This window comes from Tursiops truncatus, chromosome 4, assembly GCF_011762595.2.
Source record: "Tursiops truncatus isolate mTurTru1 chromosome 4, mTurTru1.mat.Y, whole genome shotgun sequence".
In the NCBI taxonomy this organism is placed as follows: Eukaryota; Metazoa; Chordata; class Mammalia; order Artiodactyla; family Delphinidae; genus Tursiops; species Tursiops truncatus.
The window spans coordinates 21,854,806-21,868,470 of record NC_047037.1 but is presented as its reverse complement, the minus strand read 5'-3'; positions in this window follow the sequence as shown (position 1 = coordinate 21,868,470).

Here is a 13,665-nt window from a genome sequence, read left to right as displayed (position 1 = left end):
ATCCAGGACGACCTCCTCTTAATTCAATTATATCAGCCAAGACCCTATTTCCAAATAATGTCACATTCGCAGTTACAGGGGGTTAGGACTTCAACATCTTTTTGGAGGGCACCACTCAGTCCATAACACCTCATTAATTAATGAAGTAAATAAAACCTCCAACATTTGTTCCTTTTATATTTTGTAAGAGTCATGGTTTCACCTTTAAAAAATTATATTTAAACAAAATTAACATTTTACGAAAGAAACACACTGCTCCCATTATATATTTTCAGCAGCTAAAATCTAAACTGTGGGGCCTTCTGAGGACAGGTTCAATGTCTTTCATTGTTTCATCCTCAGCATATAATATAATGTTAAGTACAACAGTATATACTTGGTAGAGGTTTGTTGGATTTAAATCAAAATACGGGTATTTTAGTTCATCTCTGTTTACTTTGTGACTGTGGGGAAGGGGACATTTTCCCTCTTTCCCTTCTTAGTTCTTTTGACTGGTAATTAAAATAACATAAGACAGATTAACAGGATAAAATAAAATGTATTACCTGTGCATGGGGAATACACATAAGTATAAAGAATTCCAAAGACAGCAAGGCAAGTTGAGGTATTATATTATTCTGGGCTCAGGAAAAGGAGGTAGGGGTCTGAGCATTCAAAAGGAAGTAAGGTAATTCACAAGAAGATAAAAAGAGTCAATGTTTGATAAACAAATGTTTCCTGGGCCTGAAACCAAGTTTCCCTGCCAAGTTTATAATTAACCTCTCTATCCACAACTTTATTCCATTTCTTGTCCCACCCCTGTTTCCCTCAGGACTGAGGAGTATGAAAGAAAGCGGGGGACTGAAACCCAGCAGGACCCTGGCGGGGGGGAGGTGTGGGAGGGGGGCTGGATATAAAAGCCCCTTTGTGTCCCTGCCTCTTGTTTGTAGAAAAAGCTTTAGTCTCCTAGGCCTCCCTGAGTTCCAAAGAGCAGACTCAAGCAGTTAATCATGTAAGAAGGAGCAGAAATGGGAGCAAAGAAGAGGCAATCAAACAAAGAAGGAGAGAATTACTTAAGCAATAAGTCAAACTGTGAGATGGAGTCCTTGAGAAGAACGGAAACAATGTCTGATACACATTCTTAAGCTGTTTTTACAGAAACCAGAACCTCACCAGGTGAAAACTGCTGACCTCAAACACATAGACCTTAGGTTCGAGTCAGAAGATTGATGGTTGAGTTTCCTGAAACACCACGCTGCTACCTCACCACCGATCAATCAGAAAATTGTCCACGCGTTGGTCATGCATCTTACAACCCTCTCCCCTAAAATAGTCTTTAAAAGCCCCTGCCTGAAAGCCATCAGGGAGTTTGCGTCTTCTGAGCACTAGGTGTCCATTCTCCTTGCTTGGCACCCTGCAATAAATGCTGTACTTTCCTTTGACACAACCTAGTGTCAGTAGATTGGCTTTGCTGAACAGCAGGAGTGGGGACCTGAGTTCTGTTCAGTAACAGGCTATTCAAAAGCAATGGGACAGAGAGATGAATTTGATCAAAGGGGCCTTCCTAGATTTCTCCCTATCTCTACCACACCTAGTCCATACTTTACCAAGTTATCTCTGGTGATAGCTCCTTCCTAGGACAGGTCTCCTATATTAAATTATTTTAGGCAATAAGGGGGAATTTCAATAGTTCTTGCTGAGAATTTGGGGCCTTAATTTTTCTCAGCTCAAAATAATATGCATGCTAGAGTGTCACATCTTAGGGCAGCCATACACTGAACCCCATTGTGAACAATCCATCCTACTCTATGAAGAATCCATTAACAATTTTTCTTTCTTTATAACAACTCAATTTAAGGAGAATGGGTTGTTCAGGCCATAAGGAGGTTGCTTTAGTGCTCCAGCTGTGAAGTGGTAGGGCCTGGATCAAAGCAAAATGGAAGAGAAAGAGCAAAACTGAATAAAACATCAGGGGAAGAAAATTCAGAATTTGGTGATAAATGCTAGGAAAAGTGCAAGAAGAATCTAACATGGCACCAAAGCCTAGGAAAATTAAATCAAAAACAAAAACAAAAAACCTTATATCACTTTAATGTTCTGTGAGGTTAATCTTCTAATAATGAAGGAGGTGGGCATTTTGAGGGAGGCTGACTAAAGACTCGTAACCTTTCAAAACCAGAGGTTCTTAGAGTCAAGCTTCTTCACTTTATGGAGTGTTAACTGATTTTCAAAAAGTTAGGTAGCCAGGTTATATATCCAGTAAGTGAGAAAACAGGGTATCTTGACTCTCAGTACAACGGTCTTCTTGCCAAACCATGCTTTCTCCCCAGGAACATATCTTTGAGTTTTGTGCTACTAACAGGATCTCCTTCATAGCAACCTCTCCCATCTACACCCAAATAATAAAGAGAACACCAGAAGCAATTAGTCCATACCCAGATAGTCATGCTGTGTGTGTTAAGAGCATATTTTTTCCGACTAGAATGCCTGTATCAGAGGTGGTGTCATTCACTGCCCTCCTTCTGCATTAGTCAAGCTTGCTTTTACCCATCATCTCTCTATTGGCCTGGGTCAATGGAAAGACCTGTGATTCTTAACATCTGAGATTGCAGTGGTCATTCTCTCCTTACCCTCCCAGATCCATTCTCCACCCTCTTTCTGTCTTGCTGTGTGCCTCAAGCAGTGGACCCTTATAAAGTATATTTCCCACGTTTCTTGTTTTCTGACTTCTAGTGGGTTTGGCCAAAGGAAGCATGAACAAGAGATTAAAGACTGCGAGGAGAAAGTTTGGGGTATTGGGGTGATTTTTTTCCTATCTCTTTTTCCTATAACCACACTCCCAAACCCCACTGTCCCATACATATACCAGGTCTATGTTTTCTGGCATTGCCCGTATCCCTTCTTGACTGTGGCCCCTAAGAAGTGGTCCTTTATCCATGGCTTTCCTTGCAAAGCTTTATTTCCAGTACAGATTTTACTTTATCAGTACATTACTCCCTCCCTTTGTCTCTTCAGGTCTAAGGGTAGTAACCACTTCCTATTGTTGATTATCTTTGGTTGTCTCCATCTCACCTTTTGGTCCCTTATCCCTGCCCACAACTCTGTAAGCAGTTCTTTCATTAAAGTCTTCAGCTGAACTATTTGAATGGAATTCTGTTCCACACTGGGGTACTGACTGGTAGAGTGATTGTTCAACATTAGTCAACCCTGAATTTAGATATAACTTAAATGTATATACACTTAATAATAAGCCACTTAAAACCAGCTATTTATGGAATAAAAGGTTAAATAAAAGGTTAAAAGTCTAAGTCAATGTTTTCCAATGGATTTAATCACAAAATCCTGAGGTGTCCTTCTTACTCCATTCATATATATATATATATATATATATATATATATATATATATATTCTTTCCATGTTCACCACATTCTTTTTTGCTTTCTAAAATCTTTCATCTTTTGTATGACATTTTGATGAATCATAGATCTGTCATGATGTCATATAGAGAACCTCAGTGTACTAGGTTTAAGAATAGCATATGGGGTAATACAAAATTATATAATAAGCTGTGTCTTTCAGGAGCATACAATCACATACATCAGTTCACGTAAGTGGTCAGAGGGCCACCCAGACTTCCAATTTCTCGAGTAATAGTAGCTTTTTAGCAAACTACCTACATATCTACAATATGCATCTCTGGAAGTAATATAGGTAAAAGCATCTATAAAATATTTAGACATGAAAAATCATCTTTCACAACTGATCCTTCTGATATATGAGCCCATGAGGTCTTTGGTCAGTTAATTAGAAAATTAACAGACTTACTTCTGTTATATTCATTTACTTTTTCTTCTTTTTCCCCCAATGGAACAAGATTTGTTTCCCAATTTTCAATGTGAATTTAAAGCTAAAGTTAGAAAAAAAATATGCCTCATGGGGATTTTAACAAGAAGAAATAATTTAAATAACATAAGGGATCCAAAAACATTTTTGTCCAGACTTTTTCCACCCCATTTTTTTATACCTTCTCAGACAAGGGGTAGAGGACATTATCCCACAACTGGAATAAGAAACCAGAATTTTCATCCTGAGTTTCTCCTTCACTGTACCAATGTATAAGAAACAATTTTCTGAGCTGGTATTTTCTGAGACAGATTAGAAATTCATTAAGAACTCTTTAGGCTTTTGGATTCTGTATTCTGCCTATAAACTGACATTTTTCTTTTTACCATCCCAGGAGGATAGCCTAAGGGATTCTTAGTTTCACAGGAAAGAACTGCCTGGGGACAAACCTGGGAGGGGTTGACTGACAGGAAGGCTGCTTTAAATTCTTAGTACTCCAAATAACTATGCTCACTCCTTGAGCAGTTACACCCTTCATTCAAAGAGCTAGGGTGGCCACATGTCAAGATGAGAGAACAAGAAGGATCTGTAGCTTTAGTGTCGTTGTGAAGGCCTTCCTCAGACTAGTTCTGTTCCCTCTGCCTTCTAATCATGATGAGGCAAGTCTCTCTCTGTCCTTTACCTAATGGAACTCTTTGACAAAATGCCCACAAGTGTCTTTAGACTCGTACCTGGACCTCTTTATAATCTCCAAGGGGGGTTATGTCCACATAAAATATGTAATTACTTAACCACCCTCTAAATTTTAGTCCCTCTAACATCTGGTGATTTTTCTCTCAAAACAGCTACTTTTGTTGGGTTTTCAGCCATTACTTTGACTAAAGTTAGTCATCTGGGAGCTTTCATTTTTATAGTGCTTCTGAAACTGAGCAGGACACCGTGGGGCTCTACCAGCTGCAAAAGCCTTTCCGTGCTCCCCATTTCCTGTTTGTAGGAAAAAGGCTTCAGCCTCCTAGACCTTCCCTGAGTTCCCAAGGGCAGATTCAAGCAGTTTCTAATTAAGAAAGTGAAGGAATGCAGAAACAAAGGAAAAGCACTCAAGAAACAATAGTACAGGGCTTCCCTGGTGGCGCAGTGGTTAAGATTATCTGCCTGCCAATGCAGGGGATGCAGGTTCGAGCCCTGGTTCAGGAAGATCCCACATGCCACAGAGCAACTATGCCTGTGAGCCAAAACTACTGAGCCTGCGCTCTACAGCCCATGAGCCACAACTACTGAGCCCACATGTCACAACTACTGAAGCCCATGTGCCTAGAGCCCATGTTCCATAACAAGAGAAGCCACTGCAATGAGAAGTCCGTGCACTGCAGCAAAGAGTAGCCCCTGCTCACCGCAACTAGAGAAAGCCCGTGCTCAGCAACGAAGACCCAACGCAACCAAAAATAAGTAAATCAAATAAATAAATTAAAAAGAAAAGAAAACAAACAATAGTACAGTGATGGTGCAGGGTCCTGGTTGCTCCTCAAGGGATATACATAACAATATCTTTGAGTTCTTCTGCAGGAACTGAGGCCCCCCCATCTAGGTGGAGGATGGTAACTTTAAGCTGAGCACAAGATTCCTAGAGCACTTTCCTTTTACCTCACCACCAACCAATCAGAAGAAAGTCACACGCCCTGCAGCTCTCACCCCAAATTTTGCCTATAAAAACTCTTCCCCAAAAGTCATTGGGGAGTTCAAAGGTTTTGAACATGAGCCACCCATTCTACTTTCTTGGCCCTGCAATAAACCTTTCCCTGCTCCAAATTCTGATTGTTCAGTTTGTTTGGTCTCACTGTGCATCAGGCACGTGAACTTGTCTTAGACAACACTTCTAACTATTCCCTGCTGGCCATCTTTTCCACTGCTTGGCTGCCATTGTAAGCAGATAGGTTAGGGGGTCCCCAGAGAAACAGAACCAGGAATGGCTTTCTTGACATAAGAGAAGCATTTTGGCCTAAGCCGTTTTGTGTTCTATGCCTGGCCACAATGCTTGCCCTTGAACAGGTCTCAGTAATTAATGATCTTAAGGGAAAAAAGGAATGCAAGAACAGAGAAGAGGCAGTAAACAATAGAGGAGTGACAAAGCAGAATCTTACTTCCTTCTCAAGGGATATAAAAATATATCTTTGAGGGCTTCCCTGGTGGCGCAGTGGTTGAGAGTCCGCCTGCTGATGCAGGGGACACGGGTTCGTGCCCCGGTCGGGGAAGATCCTACATGCCGCAGAGCGGCTGGGCCCGTGAGCCATGGCTGCTGAGCCTGCGCATCCGGAGCCTGTGCTCTGCAACGGGAGAGGCCACAACAGTGAGAGGCCCACGTACCGAAAAAAAAAAAAAAAAAAAAAAAAAAAAAATATATATATATATATATATATACATATATATATATATATATATATATATCTATCTTTGAGTTCTGTAGGAACTAAGGTCCCCACCCAGGTGGAGGATGGAAGTTGACCCTCCTGATTTCAATCAACTAAAGCTTGGACTCTGTCAACCTTTGACCCAATTCTATGCTGAATTCTCCTCTGCTCACACCCCTTCATGAATATGCGTGTACCCTTAGCTTAAAATTTCCCCAATTTTGCTCTTTGGGGATACAGTGCTTTGGGAAAGATGCGCATTGTTCTCCTTACTTGCTGCAAGTAATAAATCCTTCTTTCTCCTGTGCCTTGTCTTGGTTGTGTCTTTTGGCTCAGCACCCACCAAGAGGTGAACTCAGGTTTCAGGTAACATCAGTAGTTGGTGTGTCAGGGGCCTCCTTTTTAATCTTGCAAAGATAGTCTTTGCCATTGGGGAATTCAAGAAATCCTAGCTCACAGCCTCTCAGGCCTGTTGGGTTAGGAAATCAAGGATGACTGTCTAGACTGGGGAGCAGGAAGGGGAATGACACACAGCCCTATCTTCACTGAAATCCTTATAAGAGGATCAGGGCACAATTTACCATCACTTTTCCTAAGGGCATTCTGCCTCACAAGTTTCCCCATAACAAACACATCCCTAAAATACAATAGGGGTATGAGGAGAATCTGTGGCCTTCACAGAACAGTAGAAAATAGTGATGCCGAATACTCAGCCTCTGTGCACTGGTGCGGAATCAAATCTTGGACACAGAGTTTTGGTTGAAGTAGAAAAGGGGGACACAGCAGGCTCCTGCCCTCGAAGACTGTGTGTCTCAACCCAGGAGGATTTGAGGAGCAGTTTTACAGCAACGGTTCAAGGGTGGGGTTGCTGATAAGATGAGGGTGTGCACAGGGCCTGCACTCCTTCAATCTGGTCTCAGGTAATCTTGATGAGCTTCTCTGGTTCCTTTAATGTCTTTCTCTGGTATGAAGAATGCTGACATCTTAAAGAGCTTAAAGACATTGTTACGTGTATCCCTTGAGGTGGAACCAGTACCCCAGTACCAGTGCCCCAAAGCTGCACTCTTGTTTCCTGGTTGCCTCTCCCTTGTCTTTTGCAACCCTTCCCTTCCTGGTTTAGCAACTATTCTGAATCTGCCCTTTGGATCTCAGGGAAGGTCATGGAGGCTGGAGTCAAGGAACAGGGGACAGAAAATCTTCTGTGCCCAAGACCCACAGGGTCCTATTGGGTTTATAAGAAGCACCAGGAACTTTAACATTAACTTAATTTTTCCTCATGAACCACAGAAAGGTTGGTTGTACACCTTGGCTATAGACTCCTAAAGAGAGCTTCTCTCCCTCTTCCTCTCTCCCTTCCTCTCTCCCCCTCACTCAATTTCTCTCTTTACTTCCCTTCTTTTTCCTTCTTTCTCTTCTTCCCTTGTCTGCCTACTACTGATTTTCTTTCCCAAGCCCTTTCCTTGGGAAACTTCCAAAGTCTTGTCTTCTTTTTTGTCTTACAAACTCAAGCTCCTGCTCTTTCTTGGATGCTAATGAAGCTCACTTGAAAATGAGATGTGCTCCTGTTACCATTTAAGCCACTACCCCAGAAGAAATGATCTCTTTCTTCCAGCCATCAGGAGAGAGTGGTGAGGGATCCAACTGGGGTCTTCTCACTCCCAATCTCATACCCACTCACATGCAGTTGTGGAGGTTTTCAACTGATCCTGTGACATACAACCTCCTTTATTACTGTTCTCCTACAACACGCACAAACATAGTGGAGACCAATATTCCACATTTTTCAAAAACAAACATAGGTCCTGCTAAGAGAATAAAGCACTTCCTTGATGATAATGGAATTTTCATTAAATTCACATTTAACTTTGTAACTCTTATGACTTTCTGACTTTTATGATCACTCAAGTAAAAAGATTTTACTAAAGTAAAGCATAAAAGATGTTTTACACATCTCAGATTATTACTAATAAGACATTAAAATTCATTTCTATTTACTATCACTTTGGTCACTAGATGATAGCTTTAGATTTTCTCTCACAAAAACCTTCAGCAGGATTTTTTTAGCTTTTTGTTGAAAAAATATATATATATACTTAGAAGTGTTTGTATTTTCCAGGACCTGAGTTTCCATCCAAATATTAACAGCTATTTTATATATGAATTAGAGTTTTGATTTCCTCTAACGTCTCCCCATTATCCTGGAAATGGATAATAATTTATTTGAGATGGAAGATTCAGGAGTATCTTTATTTAATACACTCAGCTATGCTAAAAAGGTAAGTTTTCAACAGCTCTCCTCAACACATGGTTATAGAATCTTAGCTCAGCCAAGAATGACTTTAGACCAAGAGTTTGTTTATAGTCTGTTTTCCACAGAATATCCTAAATTCAATTTTTCTAATAATCTTGGGAGCGCAGATCTGACACTCTGGCTGACCTTTACAGCTCCCAAACTTTATTGCAAGATCCTCTATTCTTATTCTTTTGTCTCTTTTATTTCCCTTTTCTATTTCTAATTTCTCTCTTTTCCTAATTATTCCCCAATAGAAATGAGTCATGATTTGGTGGAACCAAAATTCTCTCAGCCATGGAAAAGTAAATCCTGGAATAAATGTTTCTGCTGAGTAGAGTTATGCAACTGCCATTCCAGTCCCAAGAATTCCTATGCAGAGACAAGGGGGTAAGGATTTAGCAGAAGGTTGAGAGAGGAGTTTTAACATTCGTTTTTATAAAGGGACCCAAGGGAGAAAGAACTAATAGAAAGAAACAAAAGATTATTGTAGGCCACCTATTCCCTGCCCAATCACTTGGACTAGATTTAAGCTCTTTATGAAAAATGGCTAAGGACCAGAAGAGAGGTTGCTATTTATAGGAGACTCTGGGCAGAAATATTGCTGTTTCTGAAGGAGTTGGAGAGAGGGTACTTCCTCCTTGACTGCACAGAACTCAGCACATCTCCAGCCCTACAAGGATGGGCAGCTTTGGATGCATACCTGGACAGTACCCTTGGTGTGTACATTGATGTCCTTGTAATGGTCTCAATGTGTGCTTTGTCACCACCCACATTGGTGCTACACTTCTACAGCTTCACAGAGGAGGCGGAACAGGAAGGAAAGGATCTAATGGATGCCAGCTGGTACTGCAGATGATTGACAGGGGTGTGAATTCCTACAATGCATCCCTGTGGGTCCACAGAAATACCTGGGGGAGGTATATGGAATTTCTGCATGTGCAGTTGGAAATAAGACTAGAAATTTGGGTTATTAAGATTAATGTGATTTCTTTCATGTTCATATATAAGTAAGGATTGGAGATAATTAGGTAATAACTACCTACTAACAAAGAGGGCTCCAAGTTGGCAGTGGTTACTCTATTTAGGATGTTTCAATGAGAAAATTATTTGGAGCCTTTAAAAACTTCTCATAAATGTATTTATCACCAGTTCCAATTTAAGTAGTTTACTGCAAAAAAATTAATTGACAAAACCTCAGGATTTTAGTTTTTGAACAAGCAATCTGAAAAAATTGTCATATTTTGAGTAACCACTGAAAAAGAAGAAAGTAAAGATGGAGACTTACTGTTGAGACAATTCTCTGTCTGGAAAGGTCTGCTCAAGGGAAAAGAATTTCAGAAGGAAAGTGGAGCTCCAGAAGAATATGTTATATTAGAAGAGCATTGCTTCGGATTGCCTATTTTGCAAACTAAAAAGAAAGCTTTAATTATTGACAACTTCATGATCAGAGACCTCCCTGGCAAGGCATCTCTCAAAAAAGTTAAATACAGAAAGGAATAATGAATCTGATATTATCATTTGACAATGTTTAAACACCAGAAAAAAATAAAAGGGAATTTGTTATATCCTGTTAAAAAGGGCATTACAGTGTTTGTAAATCTTTGCTGCTGTTAACAGGGTATAATGTTAAAGAGACCATTTTCTGGAAAGAGACTGCCTGCATTTAAATCTTATCTCCATCAGTTTCTAGTTGGGTATCCTTGGTTTCTTTATCTGTAAACCAGAGGTAGTAATAGCATCAACCCTACAAGTTTGTCATGATGTTTAAATTAACTAATACTTGTAGAAATCATGAGATGTAGCCTGCATGAAACATCCAAACAAAAAATCATTTCTTTAGGGCTTCCCTTGTGGCACAGTGGTTGAGGGTCCGCCTGCCGATGCAGGGGACACGGGTTCGTGCCCCGGTCCGGGAAGATCCCACATGCCACAGAGTGGCTAGGCCCGTGAGCCATGGCCGCTGAGCCTGCGCATCCGGAGCCTGTGCTCCGCAACGGGAGAGGCCACAACAGTGAGAGGCCCGCGTACCGCAAAAAAAAAAAAAAAAAAAGGAAAGAAAGAAAAAAATCATTTCTTTAAAGAAATTAACAATTAGGATTTTTAAAAGTAGATAAACATATTTTAGATTTTAAAAGTAGATAAATATATTTTAGATTTTTCTATTGCCAGCCCTAAAACATCACCTTTACTACAGTGTCTTCATATTATCTGATAAGAAAGGAAGGACCTAACAATCCCACTTTAATCAGATTTGCTTAACTTAGATACACTGAAAAGCCTGGGACATCCTTAAATGTTTCTGGCCCAATGAATAAAGTTTATAGCCAAAATACCTGCAGTATGTTGAATGATATCATGTCTTAATGCACTTGCTCATTGGCCATTACTTGGGAACAGTAGCGTATGGCCGGCAAGAACTTGAAACCTTCACATGGCCGTGGGTATGAGCCAGGAAAGGGGGAATTAAACAGAATCAGAAAAGCAGATGTTGGATCTAAGTCAGGAGTCAGTACAAGACCTCACAGAAAGATAGAATGACTCATAATTCTGTGCCTCCAAGAACAATGTCCAATGTGACTAACATGTCACTATGTTAAATTCCTGCTCCAGGACAGTCAAAAAGATGGTCTTAGACTTTCTAATGGACATTTCAATAAGCCAGATTGAGGTAAGGCAGAAAGATCCAGGAAGATAGAAAAAGGTCTATAAAGCTTCCTCCTTTAGATTTATATGTCTTTTGACTTTCTCCTGTGCCCTGGAATATAGGTGTTGCCAAGCAAACGGAGGAGAATTCCTGCTCTAAAATACTGTATAGTTAGCTAGTTGGGTAGCAAGCAAGAGATATACAGAAAGATAGATAGATAGATGGTTGATAGCTAGTTAGCTAGCTAGATATAAAATGATACATATCATTTAATATTCATAGAGGTTATCAATTAAAGCATTAAATTCAATGAAGAGTAACCCTACCTTACTAATTTTCCATATAATGGTCTCACAATATGGGGAAAAACTCACCTATGACCTGCCTTCAGTCTTAAAAACAAAATGCTGAAGTTAATTGAATGATGATGCCATGCCAATCACGATGCTTGGAGACATGTATGCATTGCCAAAAAATTTGTGTGTATGCCACAAAACCATAGTTAAGTACTTTTATTATCACCATTGTATACATGGGGAAAGCTGATTCTCAGGAAGAAAAAGTCAGTTCCTCCAAATCACAATGTTCACACGTGTGCGTTTATAACTTCAAACCCACGTCAGCCTGACTCCATCATAAGTGTTTTGGCTTTACCACGACACTGCCCTCAACTCAAGCCCTGAATTTTTGCTGTGGTTGCCACCTAGCAGTTTTTATAAGTCCCAATGCCCAGGCCATTCCTGGCACCAATTCAGAAAGAAGCTCTGGGTTGGGACCCAGGCATTCATAAATTTTAAAAATTCCCCAGGTGAGTCCAATGTGTAGCCAAGGTTAAGAGCAACACTCATGTATGTGTTCCACTCAAACAAAATTTCATAATTTTTAATTTTGTTCATTCCATAAAATTGCCAAAAAGGATCTCACACAGTCTCCTATTTTCATACATGAAAATACATTTTACTGAAAATTTATGTCTAACCATTCTCAAGAATCAGAAATGCTCCTAGAAGGACTTCAACCAAATGTTTCCTACAACCATTGTTTCTTAGTTCATTACTTTTTATTTCATGGGTTAAAGTATTTCAATACTAAGTAAATTTATAATCCTCCGTAGCATGACGGTTAGGGATTGGGGATTTGGAGCTGGCGTGTATAGGTTTGAATCCTGGCTCCGTCATTAATCTTGGGCAAATTGGTTAACCTCTTTGTGCCTCAGTTTTATCATGTTTAAAACGGAATCAATAATAGTACTTAACTGTGTCAGAATTAAGTTGTGTGGAAAGAAATCCCAGAATAATGCCTGCCACAGTAAAAAACTCAATACATTTTAGTTATTATCATTGTTATTTTGTATGTAAAAAGAGAATGTGTTTTCCCCTGTCATGTACACATTCACTGATGAAATAAGGATCTAATTATCAATATATCTCATATCATATTCAAAAACACTCCCCAAATTTGAAATGTAATTTTCCTCATCAAAACTAGTCATGTCTTGACCGCTTTTAATTGCTAGAAAACTTGCTGCAAGCTTCTTTTACCTTTGCCATTGAATGTAAGCCTCAAAAACCTGGTCTGGAAGAATAAAGAAAACCCAAAAAAGAACAAAGAAAACCCAAAGTCAGTAGAAGGAAAGAAATCATAAAGCTCAGAGCAGAAATAAATGAAATAGAAACAAAGAAAACAATAGCAAAGATCAACAAAACTAAAAGCTGCTTCTTTGAGAAGACCAACAAAATTGATAAGCCCTTAGCCAGACTCATCAAGAAAAAAAGGGAGAGGATGCAAATTAATAAAATTAGAAATGATAAAGGAGAAATCACAACTGACACTGCAGAAATACAAAGGTTTATAAGAGGCTACTACAAACAGCTATATGCTAATAAAATGGACAACCACGAAGAAAAGGACAAATTCTTGGAAAGGTTCAATTTTCCAAGACTGAACCAGGAAGAATAAGAAAATATAAACAGACCTATCATAAGTAATGAAACTGAAACTGTAATTAAAAATCTTCCAACAGGGGCTTCCCTGGTGGCGCAGTGGTTGAGAGTCCGCCTGCCGATGCAGGGGACACAGGTTCGTGCCCCGGTCCGGGAGGATCCCGCGTGCCGTGGGGCAGCTGGGCCCGTGAGCCATGGCTGCTGAGCCTGCGCATCCAGAGCCTGGGCTCCGCAACAGGAGAGGCCACAACAGTGAGAGGCCCACGTACCGCAAAAAAAAAAAAAAAAAATCTTCCAACAAACAAAAGTTCAGGACCAGATGGCTTCACAGGTGAATTCTATCAAACATTTAAAGAAGAGCTAACACCCATCCTTCTAAAACTCTTCCCAAAAATTGCAGAGGGAGGAACACTCCCAAATTCATTCTACGAGGCCACCATCACCCTGATACCAAAGCCAGAAAAAGATATCACAAAAAAAGAAAATTATAGACCATTAGCACTGATAAACATAGATGCAAAATCCTGAACAACATACTAGCAAACAGAATCCAAAAA